Source organism: Bactrocera neohumeralis, chromosome 6, assembly GCF_024586455.1.
Source record: "Bactrocera neohumeralis isolate Rockhampton chromosome 6, APGP_CSIRO_Bneo_wtdbg2-racon-allhic-juicebox.fasta_v2, whole genome shotgun sequence".
Lineage (NCBI taxonomy): Eukaryota > Metazoa > Arthropoda > Insecta > Diptera > Tephritidae > Bactrocera > Bactrocera neohumeralis.
In genome coordinates, this window is record NC_065923.1 from 6153769 (window position 1) to 6175742 (window position 21974).

At 36.6% G+C, this 21974-nt stretch overlaps 1 protein-coding gene across 2 annotated transcripts in view; it reads right to left on the minus strand.

Annotated features, from left to right (window-relative positions):
• LOC126763040 (phosphatidylinositol 4-kinase beta) overlaps positions 1 to 21974 on the minus strand; it is a 146653-nt gene that overhangs the window by 85847 nt on the left and 38832 nt on the right. Inside the window, exon 1 of one of the 2 annotated variants that reach the window (XM_050480209.1) lies at positions 10900 to 11054. The exons of the other annotated variant lie outside the window; for it this stretch is intronic. The gene's annotated coding sequence lies outside the window, so the exon portion shown is untranslated. Of the gene's footprint in view, positions 1 to 10899; positions 11055 to 21974 lie in introns of those variants that run through there. 2 annotated transcript variants of the gene reach the window in all.

Here is a 21974-nt window from a genome sequence, read left to right on the forward strand (position 1 = left end):
CCGGCATATGAGACCATTGCAAAGAGCAGCAAGAGAAGAGAGCGGCGGACTGATGGCCGGATGGACGCATATGTATGTATGTATGTATGTATGTACCATAAAGTTGTTTGCAATTTCGCTTGATGATTTTTCAATGCTTGAGAGTGTGAGGAAACAAACCCAAAGTGAATTGTACTTGACTTTGTGACGTTGCACGCAAGAAGCAAAAACACAAACAAAACATACACAAAGGAAAACATGTTCATTCGCAAAAAGCTACAACGCCAACACACATGCGTGCGAATAAATTTGGGTGAGAGAGGCTTCACTTTTTTGTCGAGTGAAGTGTGGCTATTTGTGGATGCGGCTGGCAGCCCATGAAGACAGTAGTGTGAGACCTGCATGAGGCGCTGCAGTGAGTGACGTTGCACAAAAGAGTTTGCAGCAAGCTGTTGTACGCATGGTTGCATGCTGCAGTCGACACGAAAAAGTGCAAATACAAAATAAATATAAATTTCACAAAAATCAACATAAAAGCCAGCAAAATATACACCAAATGTTCACAATAATAAAATTGCAGGCGGACAAGCGTGAACCCGCAGCAATTGGGGTGGGCCAAAGTGGCAAGCAGCGGCAGCGGCGAGGTGGTTAAGTGCCGACGCAAAACCGCACAAAAACAAGACACAATATAAACAGCAACACAAGCGGCAATTGAGCTACAAAACCGCATCACACACACATCCACTCATACTCTAACTTCAGTAGATGCATGAAACATTAAGCAAAACAATGAAAAAAGTAAAACATGACCACTACCGTGAACGACTGTGGGGCAATCTGTGTTGCAGCACTCAAAAAACAAGCGTACGACAACAAACACCAACAATAACAGCAACTGTCCGTCAGTAAAGTCTGCATTGAACCGCCGAAGGGCAATCCGCCGAGCAACTACTTGTGTTTGGCGTGTTGCGCCGTGTCTGCGCAGCACAAAGGCCATGGTGTGGCCGGTCATCGCGTCACTTTGCCAGCGATGTGCCACAGCACATTCACTATACACATACATATGTATGTAAGTATTCGTTACTATTATAGTACAAAGCCGAGGAGCCATTTGAGTTGTTAAATTTTAACACATCATTCTTTTGTCTGTTATTTATCACTGTTGTGCTTGCAATCTACACTCTTGGCAGCTGTATTATGCTCATCCGGCTCGGCGACGCGGTTTCCCGCATGCTGTCACAGGCTTCGGTGCTGAGTGTGAAAATGTGCGAACTTCCTGTCAGGCGAGCTGAATTTAAACTCTTTTTCATTAATTCATTTCGTTTCTCTTAATTTAAATTTTTTTTTTTTCGCCAGCACCTGCATAAATTTAATCGCCTGAATTTGCGTTATTTCGCAAGCTGATTTGACCGCTGGGTGCGACAAGCCAATCGTTGCATGCAACATGTGTCGCTAACGCAAACAATCTGGTCTGCGCACTTAGCTGCATGAATTTTTGAAATACAAATGCACACAGCAGTGTGTCTGACCAGGCATTCGAACCCATTCAACAGTTATGCGGAGAAAAAATGCAATGAATCAAGTAGAGTTGACATGAGCAAAATAAGCCGGAAGCGGCATCACATATACTGGGTTCCAGGTCGCAAGGTTATGCCGTTCGGCTACCCAACCAGTACAAGAAATACGTAAGTCGCTAAAACCGATACATAATGGAATTTTTGAAAGAGCTGACAGATGGATAAAGGTGAGATGAAATGACTTAAGGACATACAGGATGTCCAAGATCATGTGCAAGGGTCCCAAGGAACACACATGCTTTTTACTAACACGATCTCAAAAGACTACAAAAGGGTTGCTGACCTAGTCATAGATCACAACTTAATGGCATCAAATGCGAGCCCGATGCGCATTCGTAACTATGAGACTAGAACTCGTTTTAGATATATAGAAGCTTCTTAGTTAAAGGATAATAATATATACGAAGCCTCTCCTAAACCTAAAAATCGTTGACTTCCTTTACGACGGTTACTTCAGCTCGCATTAAACTGAACGTCCATCTGGTATTACTAAGGGCCGGTGGGCCTACTCAAAGCGTGACAGCCAGGCACAGTATAACCTAACCTAAGCTCGATGATACAAAAAAGATATCAAAATAGGAAGTTCAACTATAATTTGGGCGCAATTACTTTGTTGTAAAGATTGATTTTGAAACGAGTCGATTCTTTTGTTTTCTAATTGGATCCATAAAAAAACCCTTTGCTCTTATACAGGGTTTTCGGAAAGTAATAGGACTGATTTTCTTCCGCCGCTACTGCACTTCGGAGCGTGCGCGCACCGACTGGATTCGGTAGGGGGCATTCCTAGCTAACGAACGAGCAGCTGGTCAGTTGTCTCTGAGCACCTGGAGAGTCAAGACAAACATTTTCGCGCGACATGTTTCTGTAAATGGTGCAAGCCGAAAATGCAACGTTCGTCAGAGCAGAGGTATACGATTAAATTCTGTGTGAAACTCTTACCCAGATGTTGCTTTAGCAAGAAGTGGTATCTTCCGGTGGCACCAGGCCTTTTTGGAAGGCCGGGAATAGGTCGTTGATGAAGACCAGAAGAATGAGCAAGTCCAAAGTGAAAACGATGCTCATTGTCTTTTTTGACATCAAAGGCATTGTCCACCATGAATTAGTTCCTCCTGGACGCCAAGTTTTACGTGGAAGTTCTCAAGAGACTCAAACGAAGGATCAATCGGGTCCGATAAGACATCGCAGGCGATTTGAAGTTAAACCACGACAACGCCCCGGCTCACACCGCCTTTCTTGTGAACAGCTACCTAACCAAGGCCGGCATTCCAACGCTTCCGCGGCCGCCCTACAGCCCAGATGTGGCCACCAGGACTTTTTTGTTTCCTTGCCTAAAAAGGCCGATGAAAGGGGATCTAAGAGGCAGGCACCTCGGCTCTCAAGGCTATTTCGGAGAATGTCTTCCGTGACGCCTCGACGCATCGACGCAGGAGCCTATTTTGGTTCAATAAATTTTTCAATCGGCTCAGTCCTATTATTTTCTGGACAAACGTTGAACCTTTGATAGTCTAATGCTCAGTAAAACTAAACCAAATTCTCCCAACCTAGGAATTAATGTCCGAAATCACTGCGATGTGTTAGGAGGCCAACAGCTGAAGTTTGGCGACGACTATCGACGAAATTACTTTAAAATAAAAAGGAGTAAAAAAATGTGACAGAAAAACCCAAAAGATCAACGAGCCCCACCAAAAGAATTTTGAAATTGAATATGTGCCACAAAAAAGCAAGAATGAGCATAAAACCAGATTGAAATATGAAATGAGAGAGAACTCATATTGGCGGCAACAACAACAGCAACATGTGCTGATTGCTGTGCTTGCAAACAAACGGATGTGGAAACAAAATAAAAATAACGAAATCAAAAACATTTGACTCAATAACGGCGTTGAGGAAATAGGAATATTCAATTTAGAATTAGCCTATTATCCGAGGCGATCATCTCCTTCGTGGAGTTTGCAACGTGGGTATTTCATGGCAAATGGCAAACGCTTGCAATGTGACATTCATGCAATAACGGTAGAATATGGTGTGCACATAAGCAGTTATGGATCATCGTAAACAAAAAATAAAGAAAATTTAAAAGAAACAAATACAAAGCATCGCATATGTGAGACCTTCATGTGTGGGCTCACAATAAAAATATGTTTTCAGTGTTTTGTAGTGATTTCTGGCGATTTTGCAAAATCTCAAATATCTTACAGGCACAAATAGTATATTTTAAATCGGCGAACTATTATTGACAAAATTTGCTTCGAGATTTATGTATTTTAAGTACATTAACTTGAGCAGTAGTTCCATAAAAGAAAAGACACCATACATTTAGACAACAAAATCCACACTAAACGTCCTCGACTATGCTGCCTACACTTTGAGTATTCAAATTCATTCAAAATGTGTAGTTATTTACTTAAGTTTACTTAAAATGAAATGCGAGGTGTCAATTTAATGCCGAACCATTTGCAACATAAATTTTAGCCCAACAGCAACAACAACAGAAACAATCAAAGTACTAAATGCCTCTTAGCAAGCACAGCGGCAAAGGTAATAACAGTATCTTCTGGCCAAATTACTTGACAAAGCAACTTTCACTTTATAGTAAAGTCAAATTAGCAAAGATAACGTTAATTTTGCTGCCGAGAAAAATATATGTACATACATGCACAGGCACAGCCAAGTCCACTCGCAGCCAGCGGATAGCAGCTGGCCAACGCCCATCCTTGGCAAAAAGCGGTATGATAATCGTGGAAATTAGAAAAGTTGGAGAAGAGCGAGTAAAGCGCATTGAAGAAAATTAACGGCGTCGAGGCTTACATAAGCAGAATGATAAGACACTAACCAGAATAAGTGTCCTGTAATGCTCGGAATTAAGGGAGCGGGAAGCAGTGAGAAGCAGTTCTATACAAAATCATCGGACTTAAATTCGAATAAAAGCATGGAAGTCGCTTGTTAACAGAATTGTCCAACTACACTGCTCGACACGGACAAGTAGAGGCGAATAAGTGCGCGCGAGCAACGGATAATGCTTGGTTGAGAACGAATTCATTTTGGTTTAAATAAATTTGTTGCCACTTTGTCGCCACACTACGCGCCAAATGCTGGTGAATGCCGCTGAAAATCCGTTGCTAATAAGACGAGAGTGGCAAATCAGTGTAAAATTAAGCTCGTTTTGCTTGAAAAGGAAAGGAATAAGTAGGGACTTATACAATCCATTGCGGTGTAGGGGAACGAAGAGAATGTGAATGGATGGAATGGAGTGAGTCGTAAAGAGTGGGAATAACAATAATGTCGTTCTGTGTAATTCAAGAAGTTACAAGTAAGTGGGAAGTGCAATGTCAAGTGTTTGGGGGCAAGAGAAGCATGGAGCACAATTGAGCAGGACCGATTAAGGAATGGTGAACTCTTGAGGGTTAATAATTTAAAAGAACGAAAATAGCTTTTGACGAGGGAAATCTTACTTTTCCTTGAAAATGAAAAACGATATCGTCGCACCTTAATTGGCGATAGTATTCGTACCATACCTGAACTCGCTGATATTGCCTGATAGATAACGGTTGATCCAAGTAGAGGTTCTCGTTCTGTAAAGAATGCTTTTCGCTCAAGCTCACAGTAAAGAAAATATAACAGTCGCAGCTGAGAGTGTACACGAAGACCGTGGAGAGCCGGTTCAGCAACGTTCGCAGCAACTCGGACTGACGTATGGAAAGACTTGGCGCAATTTACGTCGAGATCTTAAATTGAAAGCGTACAAAATACAGCTTGTGCAAGAACTGAAACCGCTCGACCTTCTCAAGCGACATTGCATCGCTCTATGGGCTCTTGAAAAGTTCCAAGAAGATCCGACGTTTTCAATTCAAAGGGCAAGGGCCAAGGCATTTTCATTATGTCGTTGTTTTTTAGACACGAATCTCTATGTTTTTTTGAAAACATATGCGAAAAAACTACTCAATTAATAAGTTGAAATTTATAAAGTAATAAAAGGGAAAAAAAGGGTTCATCACTTTCTAAAAAAAATGGGAGCAAAATTGAAGCCACAAAATCACCAATAAACGTTTTATTAAAAGAAAAGCGTGAAGCCAATGTATTTGAGCCACACAAACCTTTCGGCGGTGACAGTAAATGCGAAAGAGTGGCGTGGGTGCAAGAATTCACTCTTTATCACTTTCATGTCCATGGACTCGATGCGTAGGCTGCACGTTGTTGTTGTGTTTGTGACATACAAAAGTATGCTATTTGCTAGAAACATTAATGTCATGCCTACGATCTAACTTTGTATGTATGTATGTGAACCGCCGAAACATCCTTTGAGCCCAGCGAAGCAACAGCAACGACAGATGCGTCGGTGTAGTGCGTAGGCGAAAGAACATAAGAATCCTTGGAACTGACGTAAAACGTTGATAAGCAACAGCAAAACACAGATAAGTTGAATACCAAGAAAAAGTGCTTAAAAATTGAAGAGGGTCAGCAGCCAAAATGAACTTCAACCAAGTGACTGAGAGGAAAATCAAGTTAGCCTGTGATAGCAGAAGAAACAAAAATTGCGAAAAGGATAGTTGAGACAAAGTGAAACGGGTAAAGTATGTAAAAGTTGTACAAAAAAATAAATGCTTCGTCTATTTTCCTTGCATACCCGAAATTAAATAAATGGAGAGTTATCGATAAAGGGGCAAAGATATGAAGTTAAGAAAATATGAATGAACAAATTGGATGAAATTTGTTGCTCATTATTCCCAGTCGTGATGCTAAACTTGTTCTTTTTTTGCTTTATGAAAATTACTGAATTTTTGGTTTCGGATATCAATAAAATTCTTTATTCCTGTGAAAGTACATTCGATGCTTCTTTTTCATGGCCACCACGGGCACACTTGCAGAAGTCCAGACGCTGAACCCAATTTCCAACGGTTTTTAAGCATAAATGGCGGTCGATATTGTTGCAATTTCATGTTTGATATTCGTAAGAAGTTCATCAATCGTCACTGGCTTATTGGCATAGACCGTAGACTTGACGTAGCCTCACAGGAAGCACGACCGAGGCGGCCAATTGACAGGACAGGTGAGATAACACGTTCACCAAACTTGGTCTTTACTAAATCGATTGTGATTTTCACTGCGTGGCGTGTGGCCCTGTTGGAACCACATATTGTCCAAGTCCATATCGTCCAGTTCGGGCCAAAAATATTTGGTTATCATTGTGCGATTCCCATCAAATCGTTTCCAAATTTTTTCCAGGTGCAAAGGTGACTCATGAGGAACGTGTGGATTGCTGCCTGACCGAAGACGCATATTTTGCATATTGTTGCAGCTATTCCGCCAGAAACGACCTAATCGCTGAAGATGATTTTTCGAATGAAAATCCGGATCATTTTCAAGTTGTTGGTCAGTCCAATTCACGAACATACCATTCTGGTGGTCAAGCGGCTCCAGCTCCAGCTCTTGCATCAATTTGATCTTGTTAAGAAGTAGGTTAGGTTAGAATGGCTCATCAAAAAAATCACACGTGGACTTGTTAGGATGTAGACCGAGATTTTTTCGCAAAATTCGCCACAACGACGTCACAGAGATGCCCAACGCTTGAGAACAACGTGTAAGGGACTAATTTGTGTCTTCCTCAATTAATGCGCTCAGCGGCAGCAATATTCTCAACACTACGGGCACTTCTTTGTTTCACTGGCACGGATTAAAATTTTTCGCCTTCCTAGACGCTTACTTGTTGATCTGACAGGACGATTATAACGACCATAAATTGAACGTAGCGCTTTTAAAGTTGAGGCCACTGACTCTGAATTTCGGTAGAAAATTTTAATAATTTCGACTCATTGTTAGATCGTATATCTTTCCAAGATAAAATGGCAAATCTTACTGAAGAGAAATGTTAAAAGAGCAGGAAAAATGTGGCGTGGTTTGCTGTCCCATTGTCTACTTTTTGTCACTATGAAAGAAACCTCATATTTTAAAATTTATAGTCTAAAGAGAGAGTTCTATCCACAAACCATTCCAGTCAGACTGAATTTTCCATAATATTTCTACAATGTAGCCGCTTGAAACACAGTAAATCGCCCAATAAATACCCATTAAAACAAAAAAAATTTCAACAGCAGCCAACTTTGTGCTGATCGGAGAATTTTCATATTCACGCTAAATAATAAATGTATGAATGGAATATTAAAATTACGAATTTCAAGGCACATACATAAATTGCTGAAAAGCCATTTATTCATTGCCACAGCATCGACGGCGTTGCATTGTAGCAAGCGCATGCATTGAGGTTGCAGAACTAGTTGAAAAGCGCAAAAGTTGCAAACAAAACTGAATATTCCGAACTCACAACAAAAGTTCATGGCGGTGCACATTATGCAGTTTAGGCTTTATCCATACAATACTTTCAATGTTTTCATATTAATTTTGTTGCTCTTATTGTTGCAGTTGTTGAACTTCGTGTATGTGTGTGTGTGTGTGTGGGCAGCATTGCAATAGAGCGGCGCATTTCATGGCAAACAGCTGCGAGTCGGCACAGCTCGTTAACGGTCGGATGCTGCACTGGCACTGCAGACAGCCTGCAGCTGTTGCTTGTTGTTGCAGTTGTTGTGGATGTTGACGGTGCAGTTGCACTTGAAAACTTTGAACAAGTTGTTGGCTCGCTTTTGGCTTCACGAATTCAATGTTTGCTTTCAATGTTGAACAATTTAGTTTCTATTTTATTTTTCTTTAAATGCCACTGCGTAGATTTTATTGCATTAAACTGTTGACATACACGTTTATTCATAGAAAAAAGCAGAAATAAGCTGAGAGGCGCGTGAGCTTCGACATTTTAGATGTTTTGAAAAATATTTGCTACATGTTAGTATTTTTTTCATAAAGGCTTTATAATGATACGAATTTTTTTCTATCTAGCTGTATCTGAAGCTTTGAGATATAGGATCTCCGATTGATCAGAAGTGAGTGATGTGAAGCAGGATTAAAAAATACTACTTTTAAGTAAGGAATTCATATATAGAACTTTTTTTCAAATTTTAGTTTCCCAAAAATGCTCAATTCAATAACGCATTGTTAGGACTCATTAATTATATATTTAATTATACCCTGAACCGGGTATATTAAGTTTGTCACGAAGTTTGTAACACCCAGAAGGAAGGGTCGGAGACCCTATCAAGTATATATATACAAATGATCAGTATGTCGAGCTGAGTCGATTTAGCCATGTCCGTCTGTCTGTCTGTCCGTATGTCTGTCTGTATATATACGAACTAGTCCCTCAGTTTTTAAGATATCGTTTTGAAATTTTGCAAACGTCATTTTCTCTTCAAGAAGCTGCTTATTTGTCGGAACTGCCGATATCGGACCACTACAACATACAGCTGCCATATAAACTGAACGATCGGAATCAAGTTTATGTATGGAAAACTTTCACATTTGACAATGTATCTGCACCAAATTTGGTATAGATTATTTTCTAAGGCAACACTGTAATCTCCGAAGAAATTGTTCAGATCGGCTTACTATAGCATATAGCTGCCATACAAACCGAACGATCGGAATCAAGGGCATGTATGGAAAACTTTCGCATTTGACGTGGTATCTTCACGAAATTTGGCATGGATTACTGCTTAAGGTAATAACGTAATCTCCGAAAAAATTGTTCAGATCGGATTACTATAGCATATAGCTTCCATACAAACTGAACACATAGTTACTAAAAGAAATGCACCTGTGAAGGGTATATTAGCTTCGGTGCAGCCGAAGTTAACGTTTTTTCTTGTTTTTAAATAGAGTTGCCAACTTTCAGCGTTAAATATAAGTTAATGGGTCAAAGTTTCGAATTATACCTTTGAACCACCAATGTCCAAATTCCATCTAGATGGGAACGGGAGGTGTTTCCCTGCCTTCGTGTATTCGGGCGCTGAATTTATGGGCTCGAGCGAGTTCAGTAAGCCTTGGTCAGCAACCAGAGTTGCGAAAGCCGTTTGGTCCAGAGTGGAACCTAAAAGGGTTATTGACCGTCTAGCTCTTAGCAAAGTTCACATCGCCGCAATAATACGCGTCCCAACAGGATACTGTCATATTGACACTCAAGCGGTGAAACTAAAAATGTTGAAGTATGCAACTTGTCAAGGCTGAAATGAGGAAGGAAGGTGATAACAACTAGAAATTTGCTTCTCCACTGTGCAGCTTTCGCCGACTAAGGTTGAAGCATCTCAGATGTCATACTTTTTACGAACCCGGCGAATTGGATGGAACCGATATTATTATCAATAAATATGTAGTTGGCTCTGGGCCTTTTGTCAATACACGACAGTCTTTTGGATGCAACCCTGGGAGTTTTAAGAATCACAACGGACAAGAGTCTTTAGCTGTCCAAATAGCATCATTCGCGATCTCACGAGAGATCAGCCTAAATATTTACCTAACCTATCTATGAATTTACGATTTGGAAATCTGTCACACTGGAAAGGGTTGCCACTAAATAATAAAACCAAATTTTAGATCAATTTCACGTTTGATAAAAAATGACGAGTGCTGCCATATTCAAATTTATTTTATATTTGGACAAAAACTGTCAATTAAGGATGCTAATTATATAATGTATGTATGTATTATACGATTTTCAAGATAAGACACTAAAATTAGAAATTTAAATCGGCAATTATAAGAACTATTAAAGCTAAAAACACAATTATAGAAAGTAATGAAAGTCGACAAACTGATATAAGCGCAATTAGTCCCAACGTTCATATCTGATTTCATGATATATACGGTTTCTTCATGTGGCAAGACAACACTCTGCACCGTCTTGGCACAACAATTACTGACTGCCAAGCCACATATCACGATAAAATACAAATTTCATAAAAGTAATTGTGATGATAATAGCAGTGAATGTGGCAAAGAATGCAATTTGTTCCGCCTGTCACTGTGCCACCGCTACACCCATCCATCTACCTACATATACACGTGAGCTCTCTAAGCCAGACTACGAGTCAGTCTCCCGGTGGAAACTATCAGTCAAGTCACTTTGGCCACACATCACCGAACATGCTTCTGTTTGGCTCGTCGGTCTTCGTCTACCTTTGGCGAAATCTTCAGTATCGCTCACTCGTCCGGCCGTCAGCTTGCCCGGATACACTTGCCAGTGTGCAAGGAAGCGGTGAAACTGCCGAGCGAGAGGCGGGCAAATGCTAGAACACAATGAAATTGTATGCAAATGAATATGTATGGACATGCATCGAGACAGTAGCTGGTAAATAATAATATATTGTTGTTGTTCGTGAAGAATGCAATTTTATCTTTCAAATATTCTCTTGTGTAGCAATAAGTCAAGTGACTGGGAATATCCATGCAAATTGTGGCTTACCTGTACGACTGACCAAGATTGCAGACGAACAAACACACATGCAAACTACGACTTTGTATCTTTGTATGGGTAGATATGTACAATTTGTGAAATTATTGTAATCATCTGTTGTTGTTGAAGAATCAAGCAAGTGGAAAGCACTGAAGCAATGATAATAAAAATATTAGAAGTACCAACCTGCAATTGAAAGAGAAAAATGGAAAAATATAATTTTATGAGAAATGACTTTTGAAAATATAGTTTCAAAATTAAATAAATTTGGTTTAAAGAGAAAAGCAGAAAAAAATAATTTAAAAATTTACCAATAAAACTTGTTTGCACTTTAGTACCGTTATAGTATTTCAAATATAAGTAATGCTGGTATTCAATATAAAAGGCAAACTTTTCAAATTTTACATTGCAATAAACGTGTGAAAATGGAAATATGGTTTCAAAAAAAAAAACGAATAAAATGTACGCAATTTCGCAAAAGTTGTGACCGCAGATTGACACACACTGCCACGCCCTGTCCGCACAGCACAACCACAAACGCTGCCCCGCTCCCGTTGCACGCTCATTGACGTTGTCTCATTTTAATTATTTGCAACACTCAACAGTTTCATAAATAATTTCAAATGGGACTTCGCCGGGACACCGATGCGCTCAGTGGAAAATGTCAGCAAGCCTACAGCGAGTGCGGCGAGCCAGCAGCCAGCGCTGCCACCATCGACATAACCTATGTCAATGCTTGCCGCCCACACACCGCCAGCTGCCGTTGCTGTTGACATTGGCCCCGAACGCAGCAGCGAGAATGCGCGTCACTAATGACTTTTGCAGCCTTTCGCCGGCAGGCAGATTAACGAATGAGCAAGCGAACGGTGAATGGCGAACTGCGAACCGCGAACGACGAGCGGCGTGTGTGAGCGAGTTAAATTCAATTGCGTGGGTATGATCGCCCAACCGGCTGAGGTGGCAGCTGTGCGCCACCAAGATGAGTTGATTCGTGTTAAGCCGTGAGTTGGAGCTGAGGTGAGTGCTGAGTCAAAGTTCGCTGACCTGTGGAGGATTTCACAACTTTAGCGTTAGAATTATTCTTAGTTTCGTTGTTTTTGCTTTGTCACGGCATTTACACATTTTAGACGTGGGGTGTGAAAGGTTTAAACGGATATTATAATAAATGCCTGAAATTTGCGCAATTTAATTGAATTTCTAATATAATGGAAATGATAATGTGCAGTAATGTGGTTAGGGAATAAATGAGCTTAATGTGGGCACATTTGAAATTTGTTAATTTAATCCCTAAAATTATAAGTTAATTATTGTCTTTATGGTAATTACTGAATTAGAAATGAAATTTCTATGAAAATAAAATTTAAAGTGAAATTGTATTTAGTATTATTTTAATTATTAAGGTTCATAGAACAATTTTAATAAACAATAACAGGGCTAAACTAGAATTTCGACAAAAAAAAATTAATAACCGTCACAAATAAAAAGTAAAGAGCTTGATTTTGACGGGTCAGCTTGTATGTTGCTTTATGATCTAGTTATTCGATCTAAATTTTCGTTCGGAGTTTGTAGCGTTGCCTTAGAGAACCAAATTTTGTGAAGATACTTCGTCAAATACAAAAGTTTCCCCTTACAAGGACTTGATGACAGCTTTTTACTATAGTGATCTGATATTGGACGACAAATCAGGAGTTTCTTGTGAATAAAAGCATTCAAAAAGGACGTAAAATTGTATATCAATACCTGAAGGACTAGTCCGCGTAGTTCGGGCATAGGAAAATTTACTCATCTCGTTACGCTGATAATTTATAGATTGTGACAAAAAAGTACCCGGAAATTGTAAATAAAACACAAAATATTTAACTATTCATCAATATTTATTTTGTGACCTTCAAAGTAATCCTCATCAGATCAAATTTGTTCCATCCATCCTCCATCTCAATGATTGTTGATTTTCTTGCAAGTCAAGCTCATAAACCCAAACAATGTGGGATCGGAATTCGTGCGATCAAGCATGTTCAAAGGGGCCTGTTTACGGTACTCTTTTTTAAAAAAATTCAGCTTCATCAGAACGAGTCGGGCAAGAACACGTTTCATATTCAAAATATCCACAAAAATCATTCGAATGGACTCGCGAGAGATGTCGGGCTCTCTTGCCATCTCTCTATACTTGCTTGACGTTTTTCAACCAACATATCCTACACTTTTTTACTATTTTCATCAGTTAAAGGTGTCGAAGGTCGGTTTCTACGATCTCTCGACCATCTTTGAAGGCTTTGTACTACTCGTAGACTTGTTTTTTGATAAATCTTAATCACCGTAAACCTTTTCCAAAATAGATTTTTTTTTAATATCAGTTACCCGGGGAATTTAAATTACATATATATATATATTTTATAGGGTATCCGATGTTTCCCTCTCCTAAATTTATTAGATATTTTTTTTGATGTACATATGTATGTATTTCGGTCACCGTCGATTTAATGCAGTCAATTTAACTTTAAAATCTTAATATTGGTGCGTTTAACTCAACTTGTTTCTTTTTGGAGAAAAGCATTTTCATGTTTATCTCATTGCTCCAAATATTTCTCGATAGTATATCTAAATAACAGCATTTCTACAAACTACCGCAGCGCTTGCAAGTCTCTTGTAGCGAAAGCAATTGCGGCACAACAAACACACTTCAAAGACTAACGGCGTATTACGTCGAATTTTCCAAATGCATTTTCTATTGCGAAGCCAGCAAACGTTGATTTATGCTTTTACTTGGAAAATGCAACCATTAACTTTGCCAAGTCTGCAGCCACCGCCAGCGCCTCTCTCTCTCTCTCTCTATTGCTGCTATCTTACACGTTTCTTTCGCTTCTATGGCCGCACTGTGCGCTGTTTTCTTTAACACTCGAGTGCATTTTCCGACCTGCGTCAATGCAATTCGTTTCCATTTCCATCTAAAAATGTACGCACTTTCATGAAATTTCAATGGAAAGTCAACTGCCTGCAACAAATTCATTCATTTTCCGTATGTTTATTATTGTTTTTTTTCTACTTTTTACCATGTGCTACTTCCTTTCTTTTTCGCACCCATATTTACTTGTTTCGCTTTCAATTCAAAGCTAAATCGCGCATTGTCTTTGTAAAAACCAGCGACTAACGACGAACACAAGACTTTTTCACCCAACATCAAAGTGCGAGTGTGTGCGGTTGTGGTTGCATAATAAATGTGAAATATGTATGTATATGATTCGTAAGTGGTAGGAAAATGAGCGGGGTATCACAAGCCGCTAACCGCAAAATAAACTAGAGAAACAACACGGCGTTATGATTGGGGGCGCACAACGGCAGCTCAGCGGGCGGGGAATGCAAATGACACTGGCAGAGACTGCATAGAGTATTGAGTTGCGAAATGAGTTAAGAATATTATATTGTCGTTAGCAATGAAGGCAATGCAAAAAATAATGCAAAAAAAATAGATTTTATACACTCAGCTGAATTTCCATGACAACAGAAAAGATAAATAATCATAAGATAACTCACTGAAGAGAGATAATGAGGCGGTTAGGACAAGGAAAAAAAGCTGAGAGCATAATGAGAAAATAATCAACAGAGAATACAAAAAAAATAATGCGGTACATTAAGTAAAATAATAATTTTAATTAAATTAAAAAATTAAAAAAAAATAAATTAAAAAATTAAAAAAAAAATAAATTAAAAACAAAATAAATTTAAAAATCAAAAAAAAATTAAAACTTAAAAAAAAATTTAAAAAAAAATTAATTAAAAAAAAAATTAAAAAATTAAAAAAAAAAAAAAAATTATAAAATTAAAAAAAAAAATTAAAAAAAATAAATTATAAAATTAAAAAAAAATAAAAAAAATAATAAATAAAAAAGCTACTCATCTGGTCCTTAAGGGATTTTTGACAACTGGTGCTCTTTTTTTTGGCTTTAATGACGAATTTTCCGAAAATTTGAGGTTGATCCGTCAAATAGTATTACATTTTAGTATTATTAACTAAGTATACTCCCAGAATTTAAAACATGTTTTTCTCGAAATGCGATTTGCAGAGTCGGTGCGAAAAATTTCTGAACCGATCGGCTTGAAATTTTCACACGACCTTCTTAAATATATTTCTCAGGTAATGATCGATGGAATAAGATTTTGAAAATAAATAATTAATAAGCCACTCTGAAAAGTTAAATTTTTACAAAAAAATGTTTTGGAAAGCCATCAGTTTGTCAAAAATCAAAAGTTTGACCACTCCGAGCATTCCCTGTATCAATCTTTTGTTATAATATTTTTTTTTGGCTTTTGGGTTTCAGATAATTTTAAGAGAAAAATCTTGCTCACCGTCAGACACTTTTATTCGAAGGTCCTCCTAGACCTTAAGTCCTCCTAGAGATCCTTTATGAACAAGGAAAATCAAAATTTTTTTATAATAAAGAATTATGAAAGCAAATGAAGTTGCATAAATGCATATTTTTATTTATTAAATAAATGACCAAAAATAAATTTTTTTTGATGCGCCAGTGGATATAACCCCTTACAACTCTGGAATGTGTTTCTTATGTGTGTGATTTATAATCTGAGCCTTTTCACTGACACCTCATAACTGTGTGCATAAAATGATCCGAATGCAAGATAAACTGTATTACGCATTCGAGGAAAAATAAAAGCAATGAAGAAGTTAACGAGTGAAACACACAAAGGATATCTCAATAGGTAAAAGGATACAGTGCAATATGTCAGAGCTTAATATTACATGAAAAGCCAAGCGTTACATAAACGTGGAGGTACGAACAAAAGGAACGGGAAAGTTTCATGGAAATATTTGACTTATGTTGCAGAGATAACGTTTAATGCGCCAGGGAAGCAATGATGCATGGCAAAAGCGATGCTCTGGGTAAATGCCTACGAATTGATTTTTCACAACATTGGCATAAATTAATTATGGCTATAAACTTACGGCAGTTATAATTGGTATACTTATATTATATGTAAAGAGGAGAGTAAATTGTTTACGTTTCCTGCCGCCAACCACGGAAAGAGTCAATTATGCACTCGCTTGTAAGTGAAGCGGATCCACGAGCGTTTGGACAAATGAACTGATTCATTGGCAATATTTAATTGTTGTTGAATTTATTGGCGCAACATGAAGATATCAGCCAGTAAAGTTGGATATTGAAGAGCCTGACTTCGTTTCAGGCGCAGTGGCAGACGACGGATTCATGCGCTGATATGGCGCAAATTAATTGACATTATCGGCGCAATTTTGACTGCAGAATGTGCATATGTACATATGTATGTATTTATGTACAGATATGAGAATATAGTATATAAGCATACAGTCAGAATTTATTCGCTTGTAGGGTTTTGCAATTCAATTTCAACGGTTTACAAGCATACGAACTCTTAATAAAACAGTTTTTGGCAAAAAATTTAATATAAAAAATACATGAATAATATTTAATATTAATTAAATAAAATATACTATTTAAAAAAAAATATTTAAATAAGACAGACATTTCTAAATTTGTTACAATATTTTAATACAACTTTAATTTTGTTAAATGGCTTTAAGTTCATCAACTTTTTTATATTTTTTATATTCATGCTATTTTATTAAACGACATCGTTAATGTTTGTAAAAAATGCTTGGCGTACTTTCGCAAATTGAAAAGTTGAATATACCGTTAAAAAACATGTACTCTTAATTAAAAGTCAAAACTGTACAGACTGTCAAAACTAGATTGACAGCTGTACGCTCGCTGATAGCAGTTACTGTTAGCAAAAATGTCATTGATATGTCAGCTGATTTCAAGGTTGTGATTTTAAAAGGGGCCGATGGATATGATGGAGAAGCATGCTGCAAGCATAATGCATATGATTTTTAAGGTAATTGTCAAATAATAATAATGATTTTTTAACTAATAAATAATTCTGATTCCCATTTCGCCAATAAAGAAGAAGGTTTCGATAGAATGTATCTTTAAGGGACTATACCAGTGTGACGCATGAAAAATTAGGCGATTTTCGTGAATTTTTTTAAAAGAAAGTACTCGTTTGAATGTTTCGAACTTCTTTGGACGTAATAAGGTATATTTTCAGCTATATTTTAAGATTTTTTTTTACAAAAATTTTGAAAAAATAACGCAGTTATGTGCTTTCTTCGGAGGTGCCAAAAAAAAGTGCCCCAACTGCTGACATGATTCCGGTCGAATGAGTAGCTGAAACAAAAAAATTCAAAAAGTTTATTAAAATTAAAGATATTTCCTATACAATGATCTACAATCTTTGAAAAATATCAAAAATTAACAAAATGGCGCAATTTTGAAAAAAAAAATCGTTATTTTTTTGGGGTAAAAATGGTCGTTTTCTCAATGTCATATTGACAATTTCAGCTAATCAAAAATATCGTAGGTCATTGTATAGTAAATATATTCAAAAATACTCAGTTTAATTTTGCCAATTCTAGTTGAGTTAAGATATCAGCAATTTTGAAAAATTTCGTTGCGAAAAACGTGTTTAATGTTGCAACTATCCGACTTATACCTACGAGCGGTCGTTCTTTAGAACGCTACCATCCCAAAGCTATTCAACATACGACCTTGCCGATTTCACAGAATATTTTTGAAAATATAAACCATCGAAAAAGCAAAAAAAAAATCGATTTTTTGGAATTGTCACACTGGTATAGCCCCTTAAAACGATCTCTCAAATATTTTTTTTAGTTAGAGCCTTCTGAAGTGTAGCCGCTCAGTTCAAACAGGTTAATCAGTTTAACTCTATTTTTATAAAAAAAAAAAAACAGGGCTGCCATTTTGTCAATATCGGAGCCAGCCTAAATTCCAGCAAAAATCTAAGCCAGGATATAAAGTTCAGAATAACTCTTGCCAAAAAGTGCTTTTTTGCGATCGGTAGGTAATCGAGAACAAAATTACGCTTTATAAGTCTGTCATTACTCCCGTCCTATTTTACGGCGCAAAAACATGAACGATGACGAACCGAGATGAGAAAGCACTTGGATCATTCGAAAGAACTGTCTTCCGCAAGGTCTTTGGAGCCGTCCGAGTGAGCGGTGAATATTGAACTGTATGAGCTCTACGATGCCATGAATAGCGAATAAAAATTCAACGACAGATTAGGCTATGACGTTCTTAAGGGATCGTCTCAGTGTGAAATTTTCGAGAAATCTATTTTTTGTTTTTTGGATTATCGGATAGTATACACCGTAATAAACATGCTCTGAAATTTTGAAATCGAGAGTTAAATTTCGTTTCTTGTAGAAAGGGAACAGAGTGCTTGATATAGCGACACCAATCTTTAAACGCGTTTTTCTCAGAATGGTGTTTTTCAAAACGGTTTCCACTCTCAAAAGAAGAGTATTGTATGAATGCATGAATGTATTTATTTATAAAAAAATCGGACCATTAACTCAACATCAAAAAAACAAATCGCGAAAATCACAAATTTTTCGGGGCTTCACACTGAGACGATCCCTTATGAAGATGATGTTCAAGTGAAAAGCTCCTTCGATTCGAGATCCATGGGTGATCTACGGAAGGAAGTGCGCCTACGCCATCCTAAGTGTGCCCCTCAATTACGCAATTAAAAAACAGATAAATAGAACTGTCAAAATAAAATAAATTCAAATAGCATAAATTGCTTTTAATGGAAAATTTAGCTTTTTATCAACATTACGTCAAACAGATTGACGAGAATACTCAATGATAATTTTAATGGATTACACACTTATTTTTAATTTGTCAAATTTTTTTATGAAAAAAAATTTAAATGCATATAAATAATAATATTTAACTTGCACCCGTCTGCCCATAAAATACGTTAATCTATATATCTAATATATCTATTTGGCGCATAAAACATCATTCTTTATTATGAACAGTGAAATTTATCTCGCTGGAGTTTTTGTGGAGAAATCCTACTTGTAGTGGCGCATGCAAGCGCCCAGTTAACCATAAATAAATAAAGCTTCGAAGAGTAAAAGCGACAGCAACAACAATTGAAAAATATGCACGGAGTAAAAGTAAGTGGAGAGGGAGGTGGCATGCATGCAGAAAGGCGACTTGATGGCATGGCATAAAGATACATAGATAACATGATTCAACTGAAAGTGGAAATTACCAAGCAAGCGCAACTATTGCAAGCATTCAGCTTCATACAAAGATAAGTATGTATATATAAAGAAATGCGCGCCTTTGACAGACACATTGAGGCATTTGAAACTTTTACTGCAAGTAAGTGGGTAAGTTGTATGGATCGGCGATTCGCGTACGACTTTTCCGCAAGCCAAAGAAAAGCCAATACGTATGCACCTCCATATATAATCATGCACATATCTATGTACATATGTATGTATGTCGGTATGTTATAGGTCTTATAGAGGAAGGCGAGCAATTGCTGCTTGAAGTGACACTGGAGAAATACAAATCTTTGTTTTGAACGCAGCAAATGTGCATATTTGTATGTGTGGCGTGTGCATGTTTATGGAAAAATCGCGATTGGTGAAAGAAAATGACGAGTAATGACAGCGACAACGCCAACGGCGCGTGCGGTTAATCAATTGTGCGACGGGGCAAAGCGTAGACAAGGAAAACGCCAGTGGAAAGGCAGTCAAACTAGAGCAACGATGATAAGGCAAACGTGTTTATATAGATATATGTATGTATGTATATGTGTAATTACATACTCAAATATATATAAAACTGAGTAAACTTTTTACCCAAACGTAATGGAAATGAAAGAGAATGAAATAAGAGAAAAAACATTAAGCAGATTAACGTTTAAGTGAAATTTTTAGTTTTTACGAGTGCGATATATTTTTGAGGTTAGAAACGGTAATGAATGATTTTAGTGTGATATATACATAAATATGATAAATACATACTAAATAATAAAATGTATTTCCCAAAAAATGTTTGAATGATTGGAAAAGCTTTTCCATTATTTCTTAAATGCGCATTTTTTAATTAACTGTACATGATCTTAGTGTGCTAAAATCTTTTTTCTATACACACAGCTGTAATTTTAAGGCCTTTTCCATGGTTTCATGGGGCGTATGAGTGATATTATAACTGCTTGTTTACTCAGTTTTGTGATAAGTCAGATTTAAATGAACTTGTTTATGCGTAATGAGACAACAACATACAAATTTATTATGGAAACATAAACAAGCGCTGCAAATAAACTGATAACACTTAAATGATACTAAGCGAAAGCAAAATAACATATGAATAGATAAATTTATAGCTATTTTTAACTATTTACAACATTTCTGCTTACATACTTAGTATGTATTTATTTTTATATTTTTGTATCATTTTTTTTTATTTGGCAAAATTTAGTCAAAATAAGTAAAATACACAGAAAATATTAACATTTGCAATTACTCATAAAATGTGAAAATAATTGACTAAAAAAAGATTTTATGCGGCAAATTGACATTGAAATTGTTGGTAGATTTACTTAGCCTATTACTTTTAGCCTGAATTTTCTGCTTTTCGGAAAAAAATTAGAGATTAACAATTACATAAACTTGTGGAGAACATGCGTATTTTTTCGCTGGAACATAAGGAGACATCAGCAACGACAAATGATTTGGAAGTATTAAGTTCTACTGAAAACATACACCGTTAGTGCATAAGTAGTAAAACTCCATAAAATGAAAAAAAAATACAAAACGTTTTGAGAATACCATTTAAATATACATACAATGAACTTCATTTTAAAGGTCAAAACATAGATAAAAATAGACATACACATATCATTAAATCGATCAACCTGAAACAAACAATAAAAGCCCAAAAAATCAAAATACAAAACAGATGAAGCATAAAAAACGAAAATACAAAATATATAGCAATGACCTAGGCAACTCAATTTCAGTTGTTAACGATTATCTTCAAATCTCTAGGTCGCGATCATTTTTTCTCTCACTCAGAATGAAAAACACAAAGCGGTAAAAATATGCACAAAGTGAACGTCAACAATAAATGCTAATTACAGTGATCAATGCGGAAGATCGCAACGATCGAGGAATGCAAAGTGGTAATTAATAAATGGATAACAACAAAAGAAGAAAATAATATGCTGTTTCGATGAAAGGCTAATTGGCAGTATGAAATGTGCAGTATAAGAGATTTTTCTATAAGAAAATGTATATACATATGTATGTAAAGTAAAGTATGTTGGCATTGTTATATATGATAAATAATAAATTAATATAATTGAAACTTAAGTCTAACGTAAACATAACACTTTAAACACGTTATGATGATATCTCAAATTCTGCTTTACCGATACCTTTGAAATTCGATAAAAATTTTCTAAAATCCGAGACTGGTGCTTTAGAGAAATGTATATCTAAAGCACCACTCTGGATGCTGGAAAATTTCAATTTCAAGTATTTTTAAGGGTTTGGATGAGTTTCCTCGGGTAAAAAACAGATTTTCTCAAATTTTTTTCTTATATAAAAAATTTAATATTTTATTAGAACTTTTTATTGTTACAAACATACACTATTAACACAAAATTCTAAAATTTTTGAAAAAAACAAATATTTTAAACTCGGTCATTTCCGGGGACTTCTCGGAAAAAAGATGCGTAGGCAGGATAACTCCTTACAGGATCATCCAAAGTGAAAAAGATGCGTGTTTTAGTTAAAACCTTAACTTGGAACTTGGATGTAGGAAAAAAAACTGGAAATTGGATTTTCGGCAGACATGTTTACACAAAAAAATTAAAATTTCAGTGAAAATTTCGCGACATTTTTTTTTCAAATAATTGTAATCGAAAAAAATCTTTCGTCCAAGTTTTTAGAATGGTAGCTACAAGACCTGTTTAAAATGTCATGAAGATCGTTTGAGTAGTTCTTGAGAAATCTTGCCAACACAGCTTTGAATAAAACGCGCTTAAAGACGGCGCACTTAGCCTAGCAAGCCTCGAGCGCACAAGTATCTCCGAAACTATTACTCGGATAAACATTTAGGACAATATATTAGAGATAGTGTAGAATTTAATAGGACAATAAAAAAATCGACTTTTTGAAACCCGCAAACCCAAGTAACCTC